At 35.2% G+C, this 14,558-nt stretch overlaps 1 protein-coding gene across 8 annotated transcripts in view; it reads left to right on the top strand.

Annotated features, from left to right (window-relative positions):
- The window catches only part of SHANK2 (SH3 and multiple ankyrin repeat domains 2), a 332,468-nt gene that overhangs the window by 1,087 nt on the left and 316,823 nt on the right, over positions 1–14,558 (top strand). The window contains exon 1 of one of the 8 annotated variants that reach the window (XM_087719428.1): positions 4,416–4,552. The exons of 6 other annotated variants lie outside the window; for them this stretch is intronic. The gene's annotated coding sequence lies outside the window, so the exon portion shown is untranslated. Of the gene's footprint in view, positions 1–4,415; positions 4,553–9,054; positions 9,075–14,558 lie in introns of those variants that run through there. One more of the 8 variants, XM_087719435.1, reaches the window with a different exon arrangement.

Raw genomic sequence — 14,558 nt, 5'->3', positions numbered from 1 at the left:
GAATCTTACTTGACTATTACCAAAGACATGGCATTTGAGTGAGAAAACTCCCTTCCCTTCTGGTGTTCCTACTGGCCTTCTATACCGTTTCTTGTATTTGGAAACAAATAATTTACTTAGTTTTAAATAAGGTAACAGTGCAGTAGGTCATATTAAAATAAAAGGCTAATAAGTACATAGCATGCCCATAATAAAAAAATGAAGTGTAAGTGGCAGTTCTGAAAGAGAAGTTGTAGTCCTATTTTTTAAAGCTTTTTCAGTATAAAACATTTAACTGGGTATTCCTTTCTTAGGTCGTAAGGAAGTGATGGCTCTTAAGTTTCTGCTTGATAATCTGTTCAAGAGACATATTTTCTATCAAGATCTTATAAACTAGGAGAATACTCCCAATATGATTTCCACCAGTTTCTTAGCCATACCTTTGCATTGTTAACATTTGGTAACAAGTAGAAATTCCAGTAGAACAAATATATGTAGTTCAGGAGTATGTCTATGAAGATTTTCAGTCATCCAGGTAGAGTTGTCTGGAAGTTGAGTCATGGCAACGGGACTTTCTTTTTGGTTTGAATTTTTTTGTTGTTTATCCAAGTTAGTTTCTTCAGCCTCAATGAGTTTCAGGAGTAAACCCTGGAATCTTGGGTGCTTTATGAGCTTTGTTTACTTGCAAATATTAAATTGCCTAAGTAGGTAACATCAATGTGAATGTGGAGTTTGTTCCCTACTTATATATAGTAGCTTGCCCTGCTATTGTTGGTGGGGGTGCAGTTTTCTCCTTGGTAGTTTTTTGATTAGGGTTTTTGTTTTCTGTTTGCTGGCATTAATCCCTGCTTATCTCAGTGTTGGCTGCTGGAGGGGATGTGTTCTGGTCTTTTTGTTTTATTTACTAGAGTTATTACATTATAAGTAAGTCAAGGCAGTAATCAATATGTAATACGCCTTCCTCCTGTATTCCCTACAATAATCCTGTGAAGTAAGTTGGTTAGCTAAGAGAAAATGCCTAGTCCAAAATCAGCTGGCTTTCATGCCTAAAATGGGACTAGAACTCACAGTCTCCTGGTTTCTATGCCAGCACTTCAACCTCTAACCAAGCTGTTTTTTCCATCTTAGATTTTTTTATCATATCTTTCTCAATGTTGTTTCAATGTGGTTTATCTGTGTGTTTGCCAATGGTTGGTTTTAATTTTAATTTTGAATGTAGAAATTCAACAGCAGTTTTTGGAACAGAACAAATGTTGTGCCTCTTTGTGACATACCAATCATTGAGACACCTTATCAAGAAAAAAAGCTATGCTAAGTTATCTTGTTATGTCAACACTAGATTGTAGAAAAGATATAACTTTTTCAGAGATATGTAAGTATGAAGAAAAAAGTCCCAAACCTTTTTCTCTAGACGAGCCTTGCCTTGGGGGAAGCATGGTGTTTGTCATAGAGGAAGGTTGGACTTGTCTGTTCAAACTACATATCAAAAATGTCTATTAACTCCCATGTAAAACAACATGGAAGTATAATTGCGGGGGTGGTGGTACATATATTTGTATTTGTGCATCTTCATTCAGGTATACATAGTACAAAGAGACAATAATTTTGTACAGTCCTTCAAGTTCCTTTTTTTTTTGCTTCAATGCCTGGCCAGAGGCAATTCTCTGAAGAGTAAAATTTCTTGATATTTTCAGGTCACAGTGCTCCATTAATTGCATATATTAATGCTGTTATTATTCTCATTAACCAGTAGCTAAATCCATATTTCAGACAATGGAGATTTAGACCTGGGTGAGGATGTTTCAGTGACTGTTAAATAGGAACATCATGTACATCTTCTATAGTATCTACTCCATGACATCTCTCACTCTTTCACATTCATGTCAGAAGCATCAAGGTGTTTCCGAGTTGAAAGGATTAGATGGTGACATCACCATTGCCTGGGGGCATGCTGGTTGGAGGCTCCTTTCTTGTCCCCATTAATGTGCCCATCAAAGTGGTACCTATTTATCTACTCACGTTTGCATGCTTTCGAAACTTAAGTCAAACTTAAGGCGCAGGGGGCCAGACCTGGCCCATGGGCTGCTTAGATCTGGTCCACGGGGCCACCTAGGAAACAGCAATGGATCAGCCCACGTTACCTAATTTCAAATTTAAATTTTGCCTATTTCCTTTACCAGTTTAGATTCTAGACAAGAAGCTGGATTGCCTGATTTCCTGATTTTCTTGTGCAACATATTGTATTTTCTCCACCAAAACATGATTACTTAGGGAGGAAAATTGATACACAAGTGTATATTATGTTTTTCTTGGAATAGATTTGTACTACATTATTGAACCTGTACATTATCAGTAGTAGCACTAACAAAATGCAAATGCTTATCGGTTACTTTTCTGCAAGTGAGAATGAGAAAAAAATTCTAACAACTTACTTATTTGGAGATCTTAATCCATCTCATATTTTCCAATGTTGTCCTTATATTTGATTTTCATACATTTCATCAAATATTGTATAGTTCTAATAAAAATCAAACCTTAAGTAGTATATTCCATTTGTCAGCAGCAGCAACAACAAAGTTAAGCTTTTCAAATGATAGGACCAGTGTTAATAAAGAGATATTGAAATTCAGTGTGGGAAAACTTTCAAAATTACAAAGAAAAAAAAGAATAAAACAAGGGCATCTCTCCTAGAAATGGAACACTATGAAACACAGAGTACTTTGTAATCTTAAAACATTTAATCTGTATGTTTGGGGGGGGGGAGGTTCTTCCCATATATTTCATATAATGCCTGTAGAGTTGCCTTTGGCAACATATAGGTTAATAATCAATCAATATGAAAAAGCCCCATGGAATTTAATAAATCTCAGTGGACACTTACTAGGATTTCCCTATGAATGTATTGACTTATGGTCTGCTTTTGATTCAGGGAGCTCATAGTAAGGTTATCTGGCTATCACTGAAGGGATGGATATCCATTCTTTCTTTTTGGTCTATTTTTTTTGTAATTATAAAGAGATGCAGTATTCATTTTAAGAGGTAGTTTCCAAACCATAAGAATATACAGTAATTGTAACAGATGTAAATATCTACCAGGGAACTTTACAGAACAAAAATAATATCTGAAAAAAAAACTCTCATCTAAAATAAAATCATTGTAGCATGTGTAAACAACCTGAAAATTGTTTTACACTCTGCCCAGGTTTTGGAAAATAGGGATTGTTTTCAAATTTGAACACCCCCAAATGGAGGAATCAAAACTGGGATTTTTGAGATGTTACATCCATGATCTTGCAACCACATTTCAATCTCTGTGTTGCATTTTCTTCAGAGTAAAGATAGGTCTGATCTTTAAAAAGTGTACCTGTTAGTAGTCCACAGTGTTGCCTGTGTATATACTGATTTGATGGAGCTTGATAAAAGGTAAGATCATTTACATTTCTTGATGCCCAATCTCCCACCTGCTAATAAGCAAAGCCTTTGGAGAAGTGCAAAAATATCTGAGTGTCATAGAGTTTGATATGATAAAATGAGCTGCACAGCCTGGGTTGTGTTAGAGGAAATTATGTGTTTAATTAGCCCATCTATTACTACACTTCATGTAGAAATTGAACATAAAAAGATGGGAGTAGTACATTTCTTCTGAAGTACTAATTTTTTAATGTTTTGCATTACATGAAGGAGCAATCAAAATGGGTAACCATACCTGCAGTTTGAAGTGGATTCCCATAGCCTATGCTGTACATCTGTATTTAAATCAGGAGGTCTTATTTATGTATTATTAAATGTATATGTCATCTTGTTTAAACTGGAAAACTTTGCTATGCATGAAAGGTTAGCTTGCTGGTTTTGCCTCCACTCTAGTTACTTAAAATGGTGTCCAGTTTTCCTTGCCTGTCTCAGTTAGTTGCAAAGGATCCGAATTAGCTGAAGCAGGACCTGCAATTGGATCTATGATATATTAAAAGTACACCCTCCCCATGTTAAATTAATATGAATTCAATACATTTAAGGGAGAAGGCGACATATTAAAGAAAACTCATCTTCCTTTCCTTTTGACCAGTTCTAAATTTATTTTTTTCCTCTCTACTTTTGTATGTTTCACTCTAGTGCCAAAGATTACATCCTACCAAGGTTTCCTCAATGTGCACCTTCCAGATATACATGACTACAGATCTCATAATTCTCAATTACTATGATTATGATTGACCCAGTATGGCCAGGGAATGGTAGTGAAACACAGCTGGATGGTGCCATGTTGTTCTGCATTGTTGTGTTGTTACTTATCTTTTTCAGCGAGTGTATTGTGAAAAACTTTGCAACTACCCTTCCCCACCATTCTCTAATTCCAGTCCTGTTTTTCTGTTGGCTTCAGTGTTTGAGTGATTGGCAGGGAAGGAGGAGACTGGGTTACCAGATAACCTGGCTCAGGTTCATTATTCCACATTCACAGCTGGGAATCGGAGATCTGTCCCTGGAACATTTGGTCTTTATAAATAATTCTCATTTTATTTGTGTCAGCTCTGCATAAAACTGGTATATTGAGGATTTCTCTCTTTGAAACATGCCACAGGTAAGTTTTTAACAGTTGGTGTGAGATAATAAGGAAGAAGACAAAGGGGCAGTGAGACCTTCCTTCCCATCAGCAAATGTCTTTCAGGGGAGGGTCATATGAATTACACAAACAGAATCAATGTAATCTGCTGGTTTGTAGTTCCGCTAAAAGATTTCAACTTTGTTTTAATGAGTATGAATGTCAGATATTGTATATGTCTGTAGCCATTTTTCAGATCAAAAGTCCTTTTGAAAATTTTGAACAAATGCCTAATTCTTTTCAAGAAAATTCTTCAACAAAGCAACCATGGGATTGTTTCCAGAATAAAAGACAGCCAGATTTCTACCAAGTATTTTAGTCTCCCTTTTGATACTGCAGGCTTCCTAGTCATACTTAGGTGGAATTAAGCAAAGGGATTTTGGATCCTTTTTCCAAATCAAATGCATATGCATTTGATACGTGTTAGTTTGAAATTCCAACTTTGTCTATTAAGTACAATGACAGCAGTAGCTGATTTTATTTAGGGTCAATTTCTAATCAATTAAAATGGCAGGTTTTTAAAAATTAGAAATGAATATAACTGCAGTTAATCATGTAGAAAAATTGAGACTCAATTAACAATTTGCCTTTTATCTGTTGAGTTTATCTTCATTAAAGAGGGTATACTGATTACTGACTACTCTCAAATTACTCCAATAACTAATCAGATTACTGATCTCACCATGTTATAAATTTTAGCAATCATCTAAGTTTAAAAATGTTCTCTCATGGCAGTAATGTTAAGAGATGGGGAAAACGTTGCATCTAATTCAGGGTTCAGGTTCCAGGTTTCCCAATAGTCCAGAACAGCTGCAAAAAACAGTGATGAAAATGATCAAAGAACTGGAAACTAAATACTAAGAAAAAAAGTTGAAGGGATTTGATACACTATATTCTGAGGGGAAAAAAGAGCCAGTTTGGTGTTGTGATTAAGGCAACAGGCTAGAAACTGGGAGATTGTGAAGTTTTAGCCTAGCCTTAGGCACAAAGCCAGCTGGGTGTCCTTCGCCCAGTCACTCTCACAGCCTTAGGAAGGACGAAGAAATGGCAAACCACTTCTGAAAAACCCTGCCTGGAAAACTACAGGGACCTAGGCAAGCAGTCACAGGATTCCACTCAAAGAATTCAAGTCTTTATTAATAAATAAATTCTGAAAATGATGATAATGGTATTTGAAAGGAATGCTATCTGAAAATTGGCCCAGCTTATTCTGTTCTTTAAGACTATTCTTAAGTGTAGGACCTATGTGATAAGCTACAAGAAACAGATTATGGTTCAATGTTAGGAAATATTTTCTAATATTTTCTAATAATAAGAGCTAATTGATAATTAATTAAGGCTAATTAAATCAATTAAAGCTAATTAAATCAATTACCCAGAGAAGTGGTTGGTTCTGTTTCACTGAATGATTTCAAGCAGAGCCTGGATCAGTGATGGCTAACCTTTTCCGGACTGAGTGCCCAAAGCGTGTTAAGCCCAAAACTTAATTGTGTTACTAACTTAACAACTGCAGTGATTCACTTAATAAGTATGGAAACAAAGGTCATAAAATGGGACAAAATTCACTTAACAAATGGTTCACTTAGCAACAAAACATTTTGGGTTCAATTGTGGTTGCAAGTTGAGGGCTATCTGTACTACATCTGAACTGTCATATTACAGGGCAATAAATATATGTTAGGTTTAGGTGAATTGAATAATAGTGCACTTAAATGAGTTTACTTTTTACAAATAATTTATTTTATCTAAAATAAATAAAAAGGAATAAATAAAAGAGAAAATTAAAGTGCAGAAAAAAAAGAAAAAGTATATCGCAATAGAAAAGAAAGAAAAAAAGATATAAAGAAGCAGCTTCACTGAACTTTATGGCAGTTATAAGTAGAATTACAGATTTACTTATCTATAAGGTTATACCTTAGCTCTTTCTATCCTATTTAGTTGTCAAAATCATAGATGATAAGTTTATTTTTTTCTATCATGCAAAAAGTTTATTAGGGTTTCCAATTATAAAGATAATATCTTTAATCAAACATTGTGATCATATCCTCAAATTCCATTATCTTTCATCTCTGCAAGTTCTATTATCTTCATTCTATTCATTCAACCATTCTTCCACTGTAGATATTGCCAAATCTTTCTATCCCTTGTACAAACAATCTTGCTGTAGTTATCATGTTTAAAAACAAAATTCACTGACTCTTTTCGTGTATCCATCAGTTCCCACTTTTAGTTTCAGTTACATTTTAATTATTAAAATTTAAATGCAAAATATTCTAACTTTTTTTGCATATCCATCAAGCATAGTAAAATGTCTATTTTTGTTCCCATTTCCAACACTGATTGAAGTATCTTTGTATATTCTAGATAATTTTCTGGTATTTGATATCAACAGGACATCAACGTTCTCTTTAAGATCATTTTACTCTCAATGTTTATTAAGATTATTGCATTTAGAAATTTGATTTTCTTAGATATTATCTCTACTTGAAAGATCATAAAATAAAAAGCAGTTATGAAGATATTTGAAGCATATGCTGTTTATCAAAAAGTGTTAAAATTACATCTGTACCTCCCACTTCTCTATATTGCTAATAATTAAAGATTGATGTGATTTATACAGTATAATGAAAACATGCAAATATATTTAAATTTATTCAAAGAACTACATAAGAAATTTCTTTTTTCTTTTTTTTTTCATGTTCCTTGTTCACAAAAAGATTATAATTTCTTACATTTCAAAACAGCATATATTCAATAATAACTTTTGATTAAAAAGTGTTGAAATGCATTTTATAATATGGCATGGCCATCTTTTAAAAAAATGTTTCCACAGCATATCAAAAATTTTGGGCACAGCTGTATTTTTGGGATCCCAGTTGTTATTGACTTGTGCTATGTTTAATTTTTTACCAGGCTTAAGAAAGTTATATGGTAACTCATTAAAAAAAGTCATACTCTGATTCAGTAATAGTTCTGGTTCAGTGAATGTTATTGAGAAGTAATGGCTTATATAATTTTTACAATTCTTTGTTCTAACTAAATAACAGAGTTATTCTTATCAAGTAACAGAGAACCCTTCAGAAATGCATATGGTGTGGATTGCCACTTAAAAGTTTTGATATAATATAATATAATCTTTAAGTAGTATATTGAAATAACTATAGCTGCATGGCCAGAAAATTATATCAGCACAAGAGAAGGTGAAAGTAGGAATGAGTGTGTTAAGACACGGATAAACATTAAAAGATAGTATAGTTTTTTATATACCGTACATCAATTAAAGTTGCCCTTTAAATTATATTCTTCAATAGGCATTCTTAGACTGACTTAAACTTGTCTCAGTGGTGACAAAAGGTTTTTACTTCTATTACTTAAAATACACAAAGGAGAATTTAGTTTGTTGTCTGGCCAAAATATTTCTGACGTATCTGATGCAGAAGCACCTAGGCCCTTGATGATGAACCTATACAATGTGGGTCAAAGGTGGCACGCAGAGCTCTTTCTGTGGGCATGTGAGTCATCTTCCAGCTCAACTCCACCATGCATGCATGTGTGCCTCTCTCTGGCCAACTGGTTTTGGGTTTTCTTCTGCAGAAGTGTGGGGGACAGGGCACATGCGGGAGACACACGCATGTGTGGAGGTTGTGCATGCATGTGCGGGGGTAGGTGGGGTGCATGCGGGGGTTGTGTACGCATGTGGGGAGGGGGCATGTGGGGGAAAGCAAGGTGTTATGTACACATGTGTATGGTGCCTGGCTTGTGTGGGGTCACACGTGCATTGCATTAAAGGTGCGCGCATGCACTTTTGGCACATGACAACGAAAAGGTTAGCCATCACTGACTTGGGAGATTTTGCATGGTCTCATTTTGAAAACCACATGAGGAAAACATTAAGAAGTCAGCTCTTCCTTGGAGCTTTTCCCATCCCACCAGGTTTTTTAAAAAGCATTCTTGTCATTGCAGAAGTAGAAAATCCAAGGAAAGGAAGGGTTGTTTTAATTCTTTTCTCTCTTTATTCAAAATAATCCCCTCCCCCACAAATCTCTTGTCTTGTCTCTTCTGGAAGGCTGAAATACACATTGTCTTCTGTCCTCTTGCAGGTGTAACCCCACACTGGAACACAGGTTGAAAAAAAACACAGTATGTTTCAGAAATCAGTTGTTAAACATAACCCTGTCAGAAAGAGCCTTCTAGCATTTAAAATTTTTGTCTTGGAAAACTAAATCTGCCCCATTTCTCTGCATTCATGTTTTGCAGATTTCACTGCTTTTCAGGAAATAAATTAATTTTGCTATGTATTCTACAGTAAAAGAAAAAATTAAGACATTTTCACCAACTCTTTATGGCATAACCTGCGAACATCTGGCTACCGAAAAGAACCATCATACTGTGTAACCCCGCAGTCACAAATGAGCAAGATGACAAAGAGTTAAATGAAGCATTTTAACAATAGCAGAAATTAGGTCAGATAATGAGTCTTTTCTCTATCAGACTCCCAGAGGTAGGAAAGTGATTTGGCTATTGAATTACAGTAGCCTCAATTCAACTACAGTAGTGTCTGCAATGATGTAAAATAATTATGGTATCAATGACCAGATAAAAACTTGAATCTTTAAAGCAGAAACAAAAGGGAGTTAGCCAATACTAAATTATTAATATCTATTTCAAAAGGCATTTGCTTGGTGTGCCTTCTCCTTCCTGGTACTTGTACGTATGAGAAATATAATTTCTAGGTTAAGTATCATGTGCATTGGCACACCTGACTATTCAGAAGTTTCACACTGGTGTATTACCTGATACAGACTGTTAGTAGCTGTGGTCATAATAAAAATGAACACAGAAGTTGTCTGTATGGAAATCTACCAGAAGAATTCGAACTGAAATTGGACCATTGAGCACAATTTTAATTAAAATGTGAATGTGAAGGAAATAATATATATTAGTGCTTAATGAGCAGAGCATATTCTGGGGTGATAAAGTAGTTAGAAAATGAAATCACTTGGCTATTTTGAAAATTGAATATTTCTCTAGATATGAACAATTTTACTTCAAGATTGGTTCATAACTAATTAGTATGGATTCCAGGCCATGATTTTGCCTTTCTGGCTGAGTTCTTCTCCTTGAAATGGCTTTTGTGTTAAGCTTAATAATGAAGGTTGCTCTAATTTTGCTGTGATACAGTTGAAGGCAGGTAGAAGAGAGACCTGAATGCATTGCTAATTCTCTGAAGTTACAAAAAACCTTTCTAGCTCAGCCTTAATTTGTAATGAAAAAAGAAACTCTTGGAGTCATCCAGAGTAGATTTCTTTCTGTGTTTGGAAAGGCTTGGAGTACTACTCAGTTTGGTACTTAAATTCCTAGTCTCATAATCCTTTAATGCATTGTATATATGCATTTTGTAATCAGGCAGTTTTGTCCAGTTCAGTTTCACCCTCATCTTAGCTATGTTCAGGCCAAATTTATGCTTGATCAGAGTATGGGAGTGGGTGGGTTTGTAAATGACATCTTTTGGACTTGGCTCAATTTGAGATTCTCTAATAGAACATAAAATAGATACTGTTTACCCCTGACATAAATGGTATGACTGAAGCTCCTTTTTAAACCCTGAAGAATGGTAAAATTTAACTAATGATTAAAGAAAGCCGGAGAATTCAGGTTAATATTTGGCTAGGAGTGATAACAAAAAGAAACACCATTGTAGTGACTGTAGGGCAGTTAGATATTACTGTACTACTTTCTAAAACAAGAACTTTAGAGGTTAATCTGGCAGTTGGCTTTCACATCAGAGTTTGTTGGTGAAAATGACTCCAACTTCTCTACTTTCTAAGAGAGCTTCTTTAATGCCTATTCAAATATGATCTTTGGGGATATACTGAAGTTTCCAGATGATTAAATTGTGTTGGAAAAAGTTATTCAGCCTTATACTTGTTTGGTTGATTGGCTGTGTAAATATTCTACTATTGTTTTATTCAGGAGCACTGGATGAATCAAATCATCCTGATAAAACCTAATGAAATGCATACCTTCATAGGCAAAGTCATTCTTAGAAATCACAATCTGATTGGACCATCTGAACCCAAAATATGTTGTAAGGAGAATATGTTACTTAGTATTTATTTATTTAGCAATTTTCTTTGGATACTTTAAAGTAGTTGTGTCTCTATACCTAGATAAGTCCTGTTACCTGAAGCTTTTATGATACACATCATAAACTACTCAATCCAGTTGAGAAGTTGTTGAGTAGCTTCATAATTATTAAGAAAAATGGTTTTTTTTACTCCAAAAGTTGAAGTGGGCAGGAAGTAAGGAAAAAAATAGTTGTCAAGCTGACTTCTGTACCCCATGATTAAGACATGTAGTTGTAGTTCATAGGCACCATGTTGCCAGGAAAGATCTAGCCTTCTCTCTCCTCCCTATCTTGGTCAGATATTGTGTTGAGATACATACAGAATAACATACCTATTCAGAACGGGGGAATGTTGTATATTGCTCATAAAGGCACAAGTTGTTTCTGCAAGAATTAATGTGGTTATGGTACTTAGAGATTAGTATTAGAAAACTCAATTTACTCAAAGGGTATATAAACACAGATGAGAGAGTGTTGTTTAGCACTTATCTGCCTCAAGCATCCATGCTTCTAAAAATATTGATTAATCTACTAGCATAATTGATTAATGTTCACTTGTTAATTAATTTAATGTTCATGAGAAGTTAATAGTTTTCTAAAGGGATGAAAAAAACATTTTTGAGAGGGTGGATGTCTAGTTTATTTTCTTAACTCTGTAATTATTGCTCTGATCCAGTGACCATCTAGATTTTTGCACCCACATATGATCTCAAATATAGATTTGAGATAGTGATTTTAATTAAATACATGCATACATACCCATCATGTTGTTATTCCCTTTTGAGATAAGCAATATTGTGTAGAATGCAGAAAGGAAATAGGAAATAGTAGGCCAAAGAAATTAAAAGCCTGAAAAAGGTCTGTGTATATGTGGAAACACTTAAAACTAGTTTATCTCTAGTCTTTTCAAACATCATTACTTCCTCAAAGTTCACGTACAATTTCATATATTGTCTCGGCTGTTTTAAACTTCTCATCTGTTTCGAGGACCCCATCAATTTTATCAACCGCAACTTGGAAGAATACTTTGATTCCCACAATGAATGAATGTCTGTAAAAGTTGATGGAGTTAGCCGAGATGCTAAATTGACTACTTTGATTAAAGAAAAGAACACAACTAATTTTGTTTCTATTTGGAAACCGCTTTTGGACTTTGAGCTTGTTGTTTGTTTCCCAAAGGAAATTTTGGATTTACCAATTAGATAGGTTTGATGTTATAAAAATGGATAGTCTATATATTATTATATAAAAGTAAAAACTTGAGGTTTTATGTTATGGCCTTATTCTACTGTATCAAAAGGAGTTGGAAGTCAATGCTTTTCCTCCCCTTTTTTCCTCTTCCCCTTTTCCTTCCTTATCTTTCCATTATCTTTATTTTTCTTTATATGTTTTATTTTATATAAACCAATACAATTGTTTTGGCATACTAACCACAACTTGCTTAGTCTTTTTCTTGCTCTGGATTCCAGCTTCTGTCCCTGAATAAGGGGGGGGGGGGTCAGTATGTAATAAAATTTCTCTTATACATAATTTAATCATGGATGATAATGCTGATGTGACCTGTATCACTGAACCCTGTTGGACAAGAAAGGGAAGGTTCACCTCTTTGAATGTGTCCTCCAGGCACCAAATGCAATTCCAAGGTAGAGTGAGGGTGTGGCTGATTGTCTTTTGTGAGTTTTGGGTGGCCACCAGAGGGTCTGCCTTAAGCATTGGTGATATGAGACCCTTTTTGTGTGGTTGAACCATAGGAATCAGTGGGGATTGCTCCAGACTTCGCTTTCTCCTTGCAGTGTGGCAGCATCCCTGCCTATTCTCCTAGATTCTGTGCCTGGGCTAGCAATGGAGTCCCCCAGACTTTATGGTTTTTGGACACTTCAATCTGTCTTTTCTAGGTAATCAGGTTAGAAGGTCAGAGTTGGTACAGGAATTTATGGCCACCATGGAACTGGACTAACTTATTCATGACCCTAATTGCATAGTGGGTCATACATTAAATCTGGTGTTTAATCTGGCAGTGGTGCCATGATTTTGATTTGGGTGACATTAACATCAGTTCCCTTCCATGGACAGCCCATTCTTTCTTGGCCATAGAGTTCTCCGCTGCCCATCCCAGATGATATTTCATGTCTGACTCTGGGCAGGGTGACACTGTCCCAGACTCAGATGGTATGCAATTTGGGGGTTGTTCTAGATTCGCAGTTGCTTTTCACAGCCATGGCTAGAGGGTCTTTGAACATATTTCATCTGGTGTGCAGTTGCCCTCTTTCTTGGACTGGGATTGTATGTAGTCCTCTTAATGATTTGGTAGACATGAAGTGAGGAGGCAGAAATCTTGCTTGTTGTATCAATTCCCCTCATTTAAGACAGCGATAGTAATAGTCTCCATGTCACTTTCTGCGTAAGTTGGATTCTATGTACGGATGCCTGCTAGGGCTCACATTTGTTGCATTTGTAGTTATACATCTTGATTGTCCACATTACACATATTTGGCTAAATAGTTATGTAATTCCTAGATAGAGCTACATTTTTATCACAAAGGAAAATTCATGAAACATAGAATTATTAATTCTCCTGTAAATGGCAACTCTCCCCCCAACATATTAAAATATTAGGGTTTTTAAAACATGTGCATATCCTAGACAGCTTTCATTTTGCCTGGTACTTTTGTATATACTACACTGTCTTAAAATTGCTGTTTGACTCCAAGTAATTGTTTGCAAAACATTACATCACTGGGACTTGTACATTATCCAAGTCTCACTTTGTCCCTATTTGTCTTTCTTTTGTAATCCCAATAACACATCGTCCTTTAGGTAGCTTGAAAGGGCTTTGACTCTTTATAGCTTCTACTATGGAAATAATAATAAGTTTTTCTTTCCTTTTTTTCTTTTCTTACACTTTTTCCTTTTTTCCCTTTTTTAACATTTTCTTTAGATTTGACTTTTATTGCATATAAATGTTTTGCTTCACGTCATGGAGAAATACGTTTTTGCTTTATTTGGATCAAGAAAAAAATGCCTTACATGAAATTGCACTAATATTAGCCTACTCTGCTAAACAAGCAAGTAAATATTATATAAGTACACATACTACATAATATATAATTCATATATTAATTATATTACTATAACAAAGAACTTACTTAATATCTGACATAGAGCCATAGGTTTTCAGATTGCAGAAGGAATCTGAACAAGTGCAAGTATAAACTACTGTTCCTGTTTTCCTAATCACAGATTGCATTCAGACACCTGCAAACAAAAAGAGGCTTTGTTTTGCAAAAGGCAAAGTTCTTTATTGACATTCCTATACTTGATTTTGTAGAACAGGCTTTTCAAGCAAGTTGGCTTATGGAAGTTAGTCTCTGCTGTCCACTCACCAGTCGAATTGAGGTTTAAGCTATAAATGAACACAAGACAGGGTCTTATTTTCTTTTGACCCCCAAAATAAGCGCTTGGCCTTATTTTTGATGAGGTGTTATTATTTTTGAGGTGCAGGAAGTGGCGAGCCTCATTTCCTCATGGCTGCTGATGGGTTGCAATATTTTCAGGGAGACCTTATTTTCAGGGGAGGACTTATTTTAGCGCATGCGCTCAAAAGCCTGATTGGGCTTATTATCCAAGGAGCTCTTATTTTCAGGGAAACAGGGTAGCTTTCTTCTCACTTGTCTATATAGTAACTTTACTTCGAATCAATTCTTCCTGTAGAAGTTTCTTATCTCTCACACACTTAATCATCAGCATCTGCATTAACTATATGGTACATATGCAAACAATTCATTTGATGTGTCTGGCTCCTGGTGTCTATAGGATAAATCCATACACTTGTTGCAGTAACATAAAAGTGCTTTGCCC

The sequence above is a fragment of the Thamnophis sirtalis genome, unplaced genomic scaffold (assembly GCF_051295495.1).
Source record: "Thamnophis sirtalis isolate CommonGarterSnake01/CBP01778 unplaced genomic scaffold, rThaSir2_p1.2 scaffold_1, whole genome shotgun sequence".
In the NCBI taxonomy this organism is placed as follows: domain Eukaryota; kingdom Metazoa; phylum Chordata; class Lepidosauria; order Squamata; family Natricidae; genus Thamnophis; species Thamnophis sirtalis.
This window is presented reverse-complemented; position numbering and strand designations above follow the sequence as displayed.